Source organism: Sander lucioperca, chromosome 8 (assembly GCF_008315115.2).
Source record: "Sander lucioperca isolate FBNREF2018 chromosome 8, SLUC_FBN_1.2, whole genome shotgun sequence".
In the NCBI taxonomy this organism is placed as follows: domain Eukaryota; kingdom Metazoa; phylum Chordata; class Actinopteri; order Perciformes; family Percidae; genus Sander; species Sander lucioperca.
In genome coordinates, this window is record NC_050180.1 from 2,890,434 (window position 1) to 2,904,018 (window position 13,585).

General features: G+C 43.1%; 1 long non-coding RNA gene across 1 annotated transcript in view; it reads left to right on the top strand.

The window, feature by feature from the left end:
* Positions 1-13,585, top strand: part of LOC116043201 — a 19,481-nt gene continuing 5,896 nt past the window's right edge. Inside the window, exons 1-2 of the long non-coding RNA XR_004103423.2 lie at positions 1-163; positions 2,405-2,406. This is a non-coding gene — a long non-coding RNA (uncharacterized LOC116043201). The remainder of the gene's footprint in view (positions 164-2,404; positions 2,407-13,585) is intronic.

A 13,585-nucleotide genomic window follows, 5' to 3' on the forward strand; every position in this document is an offset into this window, starting at 1 on the left:
TTGTTTTTTCGAGAAAATAATGGGTTGTCTTAACAGAAACTTCCAAAAGCCCAGGAGAAACCAAGGCAGAACACCGTAACACCAGTTACCGCTCTTTGACTTTGTTTTGGACCGCTCAAATCGAGTTAGGGTACAGGATAGCAATAAGTAGATGGCTATAATTGTAAATCATCAAAAATAAATGCCATGATCACTAGATTGTATACAGGTGTTACTATAATGATTTTGTAAATGGTGATCAGCAACCAATCATTGATAATGTGGAGGTAACTGCCTTTTGCCTTGGCGTGACTTCTCAATTTTTGCAGACAATACAAAGACAGAGTACAGTAACTTCATTTTGAGGTCAAAAGTCAAAATGTCATGTTTGAGCTTGAGATTTTTTATGTAGATAAATATAATTACTAAAACATCTAATTGTCAGATTTCCAGTGTCCTACCTATAAATCAGTTGGCTGGACAGCTAAAAAACTTTAAAGTCATTTTTCTCAGTTCCACACTCTAGTGAGTTCAGGTCTTTTGCCTTTGTAGGGCAGTAGAGGCATCATATGTGATAGTTGATAACGCATAGACCAGGGTAACTCTGCAATTCACAATAAGCACTTTTTGAGTAAAAAAAAAAAAAATCAATTAAAAACAATCTGTGAAACAACATCCCAATCATCTGGTCTGCTCCTCTATCAAGACATAAAAACAGAAATACAACTGTGAGTGGCAAATAATCCATTACAATTAAATCCCTGTATAAAAGTCTCACTTAAAAGAATAGGGTGTTAGCATTGCACTTCAATAACATTGTCTCACGACAGACAGACAGTTTATCTAAACCGATGCCGCAGAACAGTGTTGCAAGATGGGAAACTGGCGTGCCAGCAGCTTAAAATGATAGTATTTTAAAGAAAATTAGTCCTTACCACCCCAGGGTATGAATCCGACCTCCGGGCCTTTGCTTCATGTCTTCCCCCTCTCTCTCCCCACTTTCACGTCTACAACTGTCCTTTCCATTAAAGGCCGATAAGCCACTGTTCTATTATTTTCATTAAATACCATTTCTGATGCATTCTTCTTTTCTTCAGTAGTGTGTTCTTCTGCTGCTGTAACAAGGGAATTCCCCCAGTGTGGGATCAATAAAATCTATCTTATGTTATCTTATCATATCTTCTTGGGCCTGACTGTAACCCTGTTAATTTTAACATTGGTTCACTGTATTAAAGTCATTTTTCTTTGAGCTTTTCTGCCTCAGTGTCTCCATTTGGGTCCTCTTCCCATTACCTCGTACACATATTTGTAACAGGCTTGTTGACCAGTGACTCTACCGTATATTACAGCACACCGAGACTCTACAGTACTACCTAAAGTGTTGTGCTAATTTGCGTTTAATGAGCTCATTTATCCTGGAGTGATTCCATTTTTATTTTCCCTGCGCTCCAGAATAATTCCCAACATACTGTAACCGTGTTCCTCATCAGGGATTCTTTAGTGGAACTCAATGAATTACGTTTGAAGTGCGCCATCATCATAGATTGACCCATTTTATCATTCCAATCAGTATAGTGAGCCTGGATCCAATCAGCCACGCATCTGTCCCCCCCCCCCCCCCACCCCCCACCCCCTGTACAAATGGCTTTACTGTAACAACATGCTCGCCCAAATAATGACAAAGTTAAAACAGAGCTACCCCACAGTGTAAATTCACTACAGTGGAATATAAACATGTACTGCTGGTTTTGGAGGATTGATTGGTAAGGTATAAGGGAATGAAATTGCCAGTGAAAGGGTATTTCTTTTTGCAAAAATAAAAACTGACAGAACAGATTATTAGGTAATGGACTGTCTTTGAATGTGGGTGTTTGCATAAATTTGACTGAAATTACATAAGGGCCAGCAAATATTTTGCATGTGTGCACTTAACTGATAAATATCTACTAAACAGAATAGCTCAACATGTGTGCATGTGTGTGTGTGTGTGTGTGTGTGTGTGTGTGTGTGTGCGTGTGTGTGTGCGTGTGCGTGTGTGCGTGTGTGCGTGTGTGTGTGTGTGTGTGTGTGTGTGTGTGTGTGTGTGCTCACATGTTGTTGCATGTATTTTAACATGGGCCAAACTCCACGCATACTGTAAATGAATGTCCCCGATACATATATTTAGACCCTGTGTATTTAATGCAGCATTTCAGGGTCATACAGTATAAGCACATAAATCCACATCTGTAACACACAGCTGGCTCTAATCTGTCTGAAGGAGTCTGTATTTCAGGGTTAGCAGTGTGTATATTGCTTCAACACTGTTGTTGCATGTTTGTGTGCATAAAGGAACTTGTGCATACTCTGTGTGCGTTCACGTGTGGTTTGCACCATGAATGTTTATTGCATGGTTCATACATTTGCTACAAATGAGGTCAGCTAGAAGTGCATTATTTCCATCCATCCATTATCTATGCCCACTTATATTTTTGCAGAGCATATGGCCGGCTAATCGGGCTCTGCAAACTTGTGCAGTGACATAGTTGCGGCCAGAGCATGAGTGGAGAGGAGTGCAAGCGAGCGGGAAGATTTTGGTTGAAACACAGAGCGGATTCTTGAGTTTACGTTATTTTTTTTGATAATGAGGTTTTTTTTAATTGAGTTTGATAATGCCCCAGTCCGTACACACAGTACATGCAGAAAAACGGCACCCGCCCTTACTCCAAGTCACAAAGTGAGGGTTGATGCTCTAAATGGGATATGGAAACGCCTTCCCAGATTAGTTTGGACATAGCAAACATTTAACTCACAGGACTGATCAGCTGTTCCGCTGTCGCCGTCTTCCCGGTTATTCTTATGACATGTCTTTGTCTCCTGACAGCATAAGACATGGCCAATGGCCATGGTTTTCTGGTAAGCAACCTTTTTCTGGAGGGTTACAGCCATGCGTAGTCTATAGTGCCAACTTCTGACCAAACTACACTGTAGCCGAGTTTATTCCCGTCCAAACCAGGTGATGGAAATGCACATAATTTACATTTCTTTTTTGCAACATTTCAAGTTTGCTCAAATTTCCCCTGACAATTGGGGAACACAATAGTAACATTTAATTTAATTATCCTGCTTAATGTTTTGTATATGTATGGTTTTGATGTAATTTCATTGTTAGATGCAAAGTTAATGTTGTAAAGAGTAATTATTGTCAAGGCAATAATTAATTGGGATCCCAATAAACGACAAAACCTTTTGCTCTGCTTGTTGCACATGGTTTCTGCATTTGTAATGTTTTTAATATTGGTGACTACAATTATTTCCATATCTTACAAAAAACTTTTACACAGATGTAAATTTTAAAATAAAACAGTGTGTGTGTGTGTGTGTGTGTGTGTGTGTGTGTGTGTGTTTGTGTGTGTGTGTGTGTGTGTGTGTGTGTGTGTGTGTGTGTATTTGCAGACCTCCCTGTGCCTGGTGTTTGCTCAGAGATGAGGATCACAAAGCCGTGAAGAGCAGGATTAAGCACCTTCACACCTTGACTACATACAAGCAGCCAAGTGCTAAAAGGAAGGTACACATCGCAGAGTGAGCAATAACACAAACTCAGCGGCTGTCAGATCTTCATTTCACCAATGAAGTCAACCTTTAATCCGGCCTTTTAGGTTGGGTGCTGACCTGGAGAGGTACAGGGCAGAGTTTGGTCTTTGAATTAGGGAAGTACTTTGTCACTGTGGCAGGTAGAGACATAAAGGGGGCAGCCGAAACAAAGCCCTTCCTTTAAAGTCAATAGAATAGGAAGTATCCAACCAAGATTTATCATTTTTTCTTTTTCTTTTGGATAATGTTTTGCCCTCGCTTTTTGCTCATAAGCCCTATTCACACGGGATCAGTATTACCTGGTGACCTCTAGTCATTTGTAATATTTACAGAGGTTGTCTGTGATCTAAATCCTGTGCGAATCGACCATGTCTGTGATTTGGCAGGGTCGTATATAATTTTTTCAAGGTTTTTGTTTCCTGTGCGCCTTTTTATCCCTCTCGCGAAGACGGATATGGGATGGCGGGGGGGCTGCGGACGCGTTTCATGGCCAAACTAGTCTGGACCACCGTCCGAGTCAACACACTCCCCGCGCCTTTGTCCGAGGGTTGACGGTGATGCTGTGTGGGTGCCGTCTCAGTGGGGATGATAGGGTATGCGCCCCTGGGAACCTCAACCGGGCCTGGCACAAAAAGATACAAAACCCCGACCCAAGTGCGGCGGCCTCGGCTAAATGTGTGTGCATGTTTATCTGATGAGCAGGTGGCACCTTGTACAGCAGCCTCGGCCACCAGTGTGTGAATGGTGAATGGTGAATGGTGGATGGTTCCTGTACTATGTAAAAGAGCTTTGAGTAGTCGTTAAGACTAGAAAAGCACTATATAAAAACAATCCATTTACATTTACTAGTTAAAATTACAAAACATATTGTGGTACGTAGTAGTAGTAGTACTCCCGGGACATGAACACCCGTTTCCTGGGTAAAGGTCTTGTGTTTTCACCTTAACTTCTTCGGAGACACAAACTCCTCGACTGACAAACAGGAGTCATTATTCACACAGCTGTTAGAGGGTCCTTGTCAGGTAAACATAATCTCACGTCGTATTAGAGATTTGAAAAAACAACAAATGCTGTTTTTGTTACGAGGATAGCCTCCAACAAACCACTTTTCTTGGCAGTGTTTTGATCATATTTCCCCCTTTACCATGAATCTGTAGACTAGGGGAGACCAAACTTTTTTTGGTAACACTTTACTTGAATGTATCTACATAAGAGTGACATGACACTGTCATGAACACATGACACAGTCATGACACTTGAACCCTAATCCTAACCCTAACTCTAACTCTAACTCTAACCCTAACTCTGCAGTCTTTTAAACAGCATTTTTGTATAACCTAACCCAGCTTTTTTAAGGCGATTTTAAGTATTTTATTTACACCAGTGGTCCTCTTGTGCCCGTGCCCCGTTTTAACCCAAACCTAACTTGTCATGACAAAAACCGAATGACACTGTCTGACAAAAGCGTATATATCATAAACGTTTATGACTTGTTTATAATGTTTATGATACGTTCATGACAGTGTCATGTCACTCTTATGTAGATACCTTCAAGTAAAGTGTAACCCTTTTTTTAAAGAGTGCCAGATTTGATAATGTGAAGATGCCCGGGGTCCAATGGACTTTTTTTTTAACAATAAAAGTTACATACAAATGCACTGATCTATAACAATTTTTATTTTTATTGTCACAATTACCTTTATTTAAAATGGTAATGCAACCAAATCAACGCCACTCAGGCATGAACAAATCTAAAAAAACCAAAAAGACAATTCTGCCTTACTTTTACATGTGTAGTCTGATAACCCAACATACTGTATGGAATACCTTCAACTTACATAAATATCTTAACCTCATGTTCATTTTAAACATGACTTATTTTGAGTAATGCAAAGTTTGTTAACATTTAAGCTTACTACATATGACTCTTGCTTTTGTCTTTCACAAACCGAGGCCGCGGGCCGCGGGCCATGATTGGCCCCCGGGCCGGACTTTGGACATGCCAGCTGTAGACTATTGGCATTAATAAAAACGTAATCATTCACCCCTCCTTTTCTCCTCACTGTCAGTTATTTGCCTTGTATAAATCGACATACAGCATCCCCATCACCAGGTGATGAACTCACACATCTGTTTTCTAATTCGGAGTCTCCTGGGAGATCCCTCAGGCGTTAATGGTCCAGTGATGCTGCTGATGGTCTGATAGCGACCCACAATGCAAACTGACCTTTAAGAGGAAAAAAGCCCTTCACCATTAGCTTCCATTGATTTTTATTGATCCTCCATTGATTGTGATCAGGGTTGTTAGCAGGCTGGGCACTAACCCGAGCGTGTTTTAGCTCAGCCAAGCCTGAATCCTCCGTCTGTCTGAGAGCCATTTAGTGCTAATGCTGCTGCTTTTCATCACTGCAGGGAGACTGAAATGGAAGCGTGTTTCTGCTTGCTGTAACATTAGACTAAGTAGGAGAAGGTCCAAAATCAAAGGAAAGGTTAGATGTGCTGTGATAACGCTGATCCTGAGTGTTGTTAGTGCAGTTGTTGCTGACCTCGGATCCCGGAGGAAGAGAATATGATATACTGAGATTATGTGATAGTGCTCAGCTGTGATTAGCTGGAAGTGTCAGCTCGCCGTTACTCAGGAGAGTCTGAGAGAAAGCACAGAAAGAGCTACAATTGATTCCCTCAGGAAGGAAGATGAGCGAGCTGATAAAGGTTTATGTCAGAAAAAAAACAGAAATTGGCATACAGGTCCTCCTGGTGGACCTTGATACATTTTACATCACTCCCGTTGTTAATCCCATGTTTCCTGTTCTCTGGGAAGGGTGAAATACAATTTAAACAGTCAAAAAAAAATAGAAAAGAAAAAATCTCGATACTGTACAAATCGCAAATGATTTACCTCAGTAGTCTTTAATATTAGACACATGCTTATATTAAAGGCCAAGCCAGCACGTTCCAACCACATTTATATTATTTCTTAATTCCCCTGTTCCCATGTTAACTAAAACCTCAAAACATCCTTAATGTTTACCTTTTGTCTTCCTAAATCAGTATAATGTAGCCTACATTCCACTCATTTTTCTCAATCAATGTTGAGTTATTCAGTGGCTGAAATGGCCCAGTAATGAGTCTAATATTTCAGCCTGTTCTCATGAACCATTCGTTCAAAAAGCTACAAAAGTTAAGCACTGTAATTCGTAAGCGTTCCACTTTTTTTTTTGCTGTATTCACTGCATTGACGGCCGCTGTATAAGAACACGGGGTGGATGGGGGGGTGTTAACATACAGGACTTTCAGCCAGAGAGTGGAGTTCACTTCCCGGGGGAAACTAAAGACTTTCACCCAGGAAATGTAAATTGTAATTTCTCCACTGGGGATCAATAAACAGTATAAATTATAAAAAAAGGAGTTCCTTAGGAGTGTTTTAACCCAAACCACCATCTTTTTCCTAATCTTAACTAGTCGTTTTGGTGTCTGATCTTAACTTTAACTTTCGTCGCGGCAAAACGCTCATATTTTGTGGGCTAAATTTAATCGTAATGTCCGCCGAAATGACTGGCAGTGCTTTCAAAGTCACCTATTTTCAGGTAGCTGAACCACCAACTACCGCTGATACAACAGAGGTCTGTAGCCGGCGTCACAAAGCTCTGTAGCGGCTTAAAGTTATACATAGCTATTTAGTTTTGGCCATTTCTTCGCTGTTTTCTGGCTTTTTGCTGGCAGGTTTCTCTATAGAGCTCCCCTAGAGGTTTCTCTATAGAGCTCCCCTAGAGGTTTCTCTATAGAGCTCCCCTACAGGTTTCTCTATAGAGCTCCCCTAGAGGTTTCTCTATAGAGCTCCCCCTACAGCTTCAGAATAGATATTTGTCAGCTCCTATGTTTACTCGTGTCTGACTCCTCTCTCAGTTAGTCTGCCGTTTCCTCTTCCTCTGTTCCCACGACAATGCTTTCCTAGCTTTCTGCGATACGATAGTGTGAAAAACTCCATCGCTACCTTGTTAGCCGGTTCCTGAATGGGTGTATGTGTGCAGTGCCGTGAAGCAATTTGTTACATCGTGAGACCTGATATCACGCCATACTTCCTGACGCTGAGGCCACCGGCTCGCCGGCCCAAAGTTGCAAGGATGGTTTTTCAGCTCACAGGCGCTAGGGGGGAGCGAGACGACCACCATTCAACTCGAAAAAAGTCGTATAACCATTCCAATGACTCCAAAGCTGCTCAGTTAAGGTAAATTAAGCTTAAAAAAACTGCATAGTTCCCCTTTAAACAACTAGCATCTGCCGCTCGGCGTCATAGAGCTCGTAGCTAGCCGGCATCACATGACCAGCCGGCGGTCTCCTAATTTCTTGGGATATCATACGAACATTTCCGTACGATATCATACGGACCCGTTCATGAGAATGTGTTGAATATTTCTGTTAAAAAGAGAAAGCGAGAGCAGCAGAGGGGTGAGTATGACATGACTTTGTATTGTACTGATGGAATTTATTATTCTATTATTCTGTCTTTACATCATAGTAAATGCAACATGTTGCCTGCTGTAATGCAAATAATTCCAACCCCTGAGTTACTTTTAACTGGCCTTTAGTAGCGACCAGGCTGACCATGATATGAATACCAGACTGTAGATGCCAGTTTGAGGCATTGCTTGTGTATATACAGTATATAGAGAATGTTTGAAAGCCCTTTGGAAACCTTTTGTTTAGTTTCAAAATAGTATTTGCTTCAAGGCACTCTCCCTCCTGCTCCGAAAAAAAAGAAGCAGCCAACACAAACATAAGGTGTCAAATAGTCGGAAAATGAAAAATGGAAAGTAGAAAGTAAATATTTGGCCCCTTGAAAAGAAACAACATGAAAGGGTCAGAGCGCATTCAAGCTAGGTGAATGTAAATACGGCTCCGTTTCCTGATTGAACACGGAACATTTCATGTGAGCCTTTAGATCTCTTTCTTTCTGCTTCACACCTCAACAAGAGGAGCAGAGAAAAAGGTCTCATTCTCTCACACTACCAGGCGCTATTGTCCCTTGTGTATACTGTAAGCTATGACGTCAGCCGGATTTACACCTTGTCAGCCACGTATGACGAAATATGTGTGAACTAACCACAGGTGTATTAATGCGGATTAACTCGTTTATCAAGGTGAATAATTGAAAACAAAGCTCAGTGCCTGGTTAATGGAGGACAACAGAGAAAGAGGGAGACATTGAACATACCAGCCTCACACGCACACACACACACACACACACACACAAACGAAGTCATAAAATAAACAGGCAGGAAACACATCGTCACCGCTCATCCTTCTCTCAAAAGTGAGAGCTCTTGATGTTTATTAAACTTTTACACCTTCCCCTGCACTTTGGGTTTCTTTCCCTCCCTCTCCAGCCCTCCTGGCATTTCTTTTCTCTCTCTTCCCTTTCTTCTTCATCCCTCCGTTTCCAAACACAGCAAACCCAGAGATGTGCAAACAAGCCTGAAAGAAAGGAGGTGGAGGGGGAGGAAAAAGAGGTAGAGAAGGAAAGGAGGCATCAAATGTTGGAATGAAAGAGGGGAGGGGGGGGGGGGCACCATCCGTTCCCTCCGCGCAAGGCTCGATGTTCAATTATAAGACTGGAGAAAGGTGGAGGTGGTGGAGGAGGGGTGAAAGAGAAAGGAAAAACAGTATTGATTGACACTTGGGGAGTTAATCCCTTAGCCATGCTCATGGAGAGGGGAAGGAGGCTCACAAAAGACAGTGTTCAGTGACAGGGAAGAGGTGGAGACGGGGGGAGTGATGGGGGAGAAGAGACAGAGATGGAGACGGAGGAGGAGGAGGAGGATAAGTTTCTTTGAACGAACAGCTGTTGTGTTAAAGACACAGCGCAAGCTCATACTGGGAGGATTTACAGAATGTAATTCACTTTTTGAGGACGGTTGTCACTGGGTGGTTACAAAGATTGGGTAAATGGGTAGGACAAAAAAATTGTTTATGTGATGTGAGTACTAAAATCAACCAGCCAGCATTGATATCCGGCCATCCATGATGACAATCTTACAAAGTAGAAAGGTGCTTCAAAACTAAATTTAGTATTATAATTCTGACATAATACAATTTGTAGTATAGACATTATAAAAGTTGACAGATGTCTAATGCATACTGGGATACTTGCAGACTAACCTGACGTGACTGATGGTTTGTTACACAGAACCATCTGAAAAGTCGTCAATGGAAACTGTTTAGAAAAGGGCAGGCACTTTCATAAAATACCTGGCAGGTGATTGGATGACCCATCTGTCTGACACGGCCATTATTGTTTTGAAGGAACAGTTGTGGTCATCACACACCTAAACCACACCCATAACTGCCAGTAGCCCCTCACAGAATGCTGAGTGGTTTGGTCCGCTGCTGTTCAGACCAAAGAGACAAGACAAGGTAGACAATGGTCTACATACACCACGTTCCACTTCTGGGATTGCTCAGGTGCCGCCGGAAATTCCGCTGATGTCCCTCATTTTCGGCCGGATGTCCGTCCCCTTCCTCTTTCTTTGTGTTGGTGTTCTAAACTCCGGTGGATTTCTGAGGACTATGGTTAACTGCTCCTCAGATCTCTGCAGGGTAAATCCAGACAGCTAGCTAGACTATCTGTCTAATCTGAGTTTTCTGTTGCACGACTAAAACTACTTTTGAACGTACACATGTTCCACCAAAACAAGTTCCTTCCCGAGACTATTTTGCAGCGGCACCGGGGCTCCGTACCAAGACGACTGTGATTGGTTTAAAGAAATGCCAATTAACCAGAGCATCCCAGAATGCTGTGTGGACTAGCCAGACTCCCCCACAGCGCTGTGGAGGAAGGTCTGGCAATGCGAGACTACTTGAAGCCTGACGAGATGGATTTTCATGTGATATGTGATCCAGCGACTTTCTTGTGATATCACGATGATCCAGCTGCCGTGCAAGGTAACTTGCTGACCTCAAGTTCACACAAATCAGCTCTCAAAGCATCTTCCAGGCTTTTGGACACTGATGACTTGGAACTTGGAACACTGATTTAGGAAATCAACTCGAGCATTCATGAAACAGGACTCGGAAGTTGGATTTGTTGATGGTTTATGTGTAATAGGCACTAGACTAGGCAATAGACTCGAGTCGCTATTCTCTGTACTTGTGACTCGACTCTGACTCAAACTCAGGTAATGGTGACTGGACTCAGGCTCTCCTTTGGTGACTCAGACTTGGACTCAGACTCAAACACTGAAGCCTCGAGAATTGACTCAGACTTGGTGACTCGACTGCCTCCTGGCCACAGCGCTTTGCTTACCTGTATTCTGCCTACGACTAATCAAACTCAGTTGTTAACCTGGCTGCGCCTGTTTGGCGAGTCTGTTTGTGGATGGAAATCAAATTTACAGATCTTTCACTGAGCGATCTGGCCACACATGGACCCAGCACACTCTGACCAGATTCAGAACACTGTCACACATCTGGACTACCTCCTTGGAAGACTCAAGGTTCCATTAAAAGACTGGAGAAATGTTGATGGTGAGATGGTGAAGGTGGAGGGGGGAGAAGAGAAAGGAAGTGGTATTGATTGACGCTTAGGGAGTTAAACCCAATGCAATGGATTGTGGAGAGAGGGAGGAGCCTGGAAAAGAGAGGGATCAGTGACAGGGAAGAAGAGGAGAAACAAAGAGTGGGGGGTGAAAAGAGAGGGACGGAGGAGAAGGGATGGATGCATCTGGCCCTTTTCCCCCCTGTACTACAGCTGTTCATTTTTCTTTGTGGGAATGGAAGGTAAGAGCCTTGAACCCAACACTGACTACCTTAGCCCTGATGACATTACTATCAAGAACAGGTAGCCCCTCCAATTGTCTCCTCTGTTCTGGAACCACTTAGTCTGGCTATCACCCGACCAAGCTCAATATTTTAAGATTGAACATTAGTCTGGGGAGTCTGCTCTGTATTTTCTACTGCACAAGAGGCGTGATCAACGGGCATAGTTCAAAGACTCTGTACACAATTGGATAGTCCTTCAACCAATCAGACCAACGATCCGGGTGACGTACAGCTGAGCTCCATTCTTTTGGCCAAATTAGGGTTTTACCACAGCCGGTCGGTAGTAACGCAAACACATCCTTCTTTTGTAGGAATTGTTCCAGGGCAAGTTTCTGTTCCGTTTTCAGAGAAAACTTGCCTTTGAAATATTTTAAAACAGCAGCAACAGCGGCATCAACAGGTTGCTGCGCTTCGGTGGCCGCCATGTTAAATGTAAACAAAAAAATGCCTGCCGTTGCTTCTCTATCGTCATCGTGTTAAACCTGCCAATAGCGCACCAGGTGGATAAGCCAGTTTGTGATTGGTCCCCGCAGATTTGTAACGGAAGCAGGATAGATAAACGTACAGGTTTCCAGCCTGAGCTGCAGGGAGAAATCAAATCGCCGGCAGATCGGGCTGGGTTTACCACTGCAAGCAGGCTCCAGTTTTATGAAACTTGACCCCAGGAACGCTTATGATTTGATCAGGATAAGTGAATGACAGATGAGTAAGAGATATTTAACACTCCCAGTGGACACTTTATATGGTAATGTCTTTCAGACTAGCCAAAACCCTCGTTGTGTTTCAGGCTACTTTCATCCTACTATATTTCAGTTCAAAATTGCATATCTTTTGCTACGTTTACTTAGTAGTGTGTAGTCAGACAGATCCTCTTCCTTAACAAAACGGATTACCCCACTGTCCCATCTTGCTGTCCTGGTTCCACAAAATGTTAGTACCACTACTTTCCCACAAATCTTTGTCAGAGAAGGCCCAGGAGTGTGGAGGGTCATTGAGAACAATTGTAGTCTCAAATAATTTGTAGTTGATTGTTCTGCTAATAGTGTTAATGTCCCGCTGGGGAAACCTGTCTTGCTTCACGATTCATCCCTGCATCAACTGCACTCCATAGCACTTCTGGTGGCCCACAATGGAAAAAAGCTTTGGTCAGGTGCTAACCCTCTGCAGCCACTTCCTGCCTCTCATCACCTGTGGCTTCACTTGCCTCCTCATTTTGACAGCATTGACTGTTTTTATAAGTCATCTAAAATGCCAATGGACACTGCTGAAATAGTTCTACAACATGTGATCTGATCACACAGCCGGGCCAAAGGATATTGTGTGCAACTGAGGCCCCAGGTTTACCTCTACATGTTAGGGTTAGGGTTAGATTACAATTCTGTACATTCACCTGTGCACATGGCTCTCCTCTGGCTTTCCCCCTCAGTTCGACAGCCAGACAGAGCGCATGAAGCAGGTGATGGAGATTGCTCTGCGCTGCATCCCTTCCCAGATCCAAGCTTCCCTGTCTCTCGAGTCAATCCCATCAATGAAAGCCCTCTAGTTTCCGCCTCCAGGATCCCACCACCCCACTGGCTCATTGACGGCCAGCTGGTCTTTATCATGTAGCTTCTTCTGTGCGTTTGCCATAGGGAAGAGACCTCCAGTACCAAGTCGATTAGGAGGGTCACTCCTGGGGTTTCTACCAGGGACATCCTGGACTGCTCCTTGATCTCCAGCTTACATTTTCGTCACACTGACAAGCCTGAAGGAAGCTGCCCCTTTATGGCGACACAGCAGCATTATCAACACAATCATTTGTATCTTCTGTTTAAATTCCATGCCTGCCTGTTTATTCAGTTGTTGTCTGCCTACCTCCTCTCAGCCCTTTGGTCCTGTTGCCTCCACTGCATGCCTACCTGTTTCCAACCTGTATTGTGCCCTCTAAAAGTAAACTTGGAGTACTTATCCTGCTTGTTGAGTCTGCTGGTGGGTCACTGAACTGTCACAGTTGATTATTCTCTTTTCGTACATAGACGAAAACATCAAATTAACTTCTTTAGCGTGCATTTCAGCCGTCTGACAAAAAACGCAGGTCGCAAAAAGTTGAGACAGATTTAACTTTTGGAGAAGTGCAACCCAACATCACTCATGTAACCAGAGATCAGACTTGTCAGAGTGTTTTGAGGCGGTGTGAGAGTCCCGTACAGGAAACAGGAAACATCACTGCCTCTAT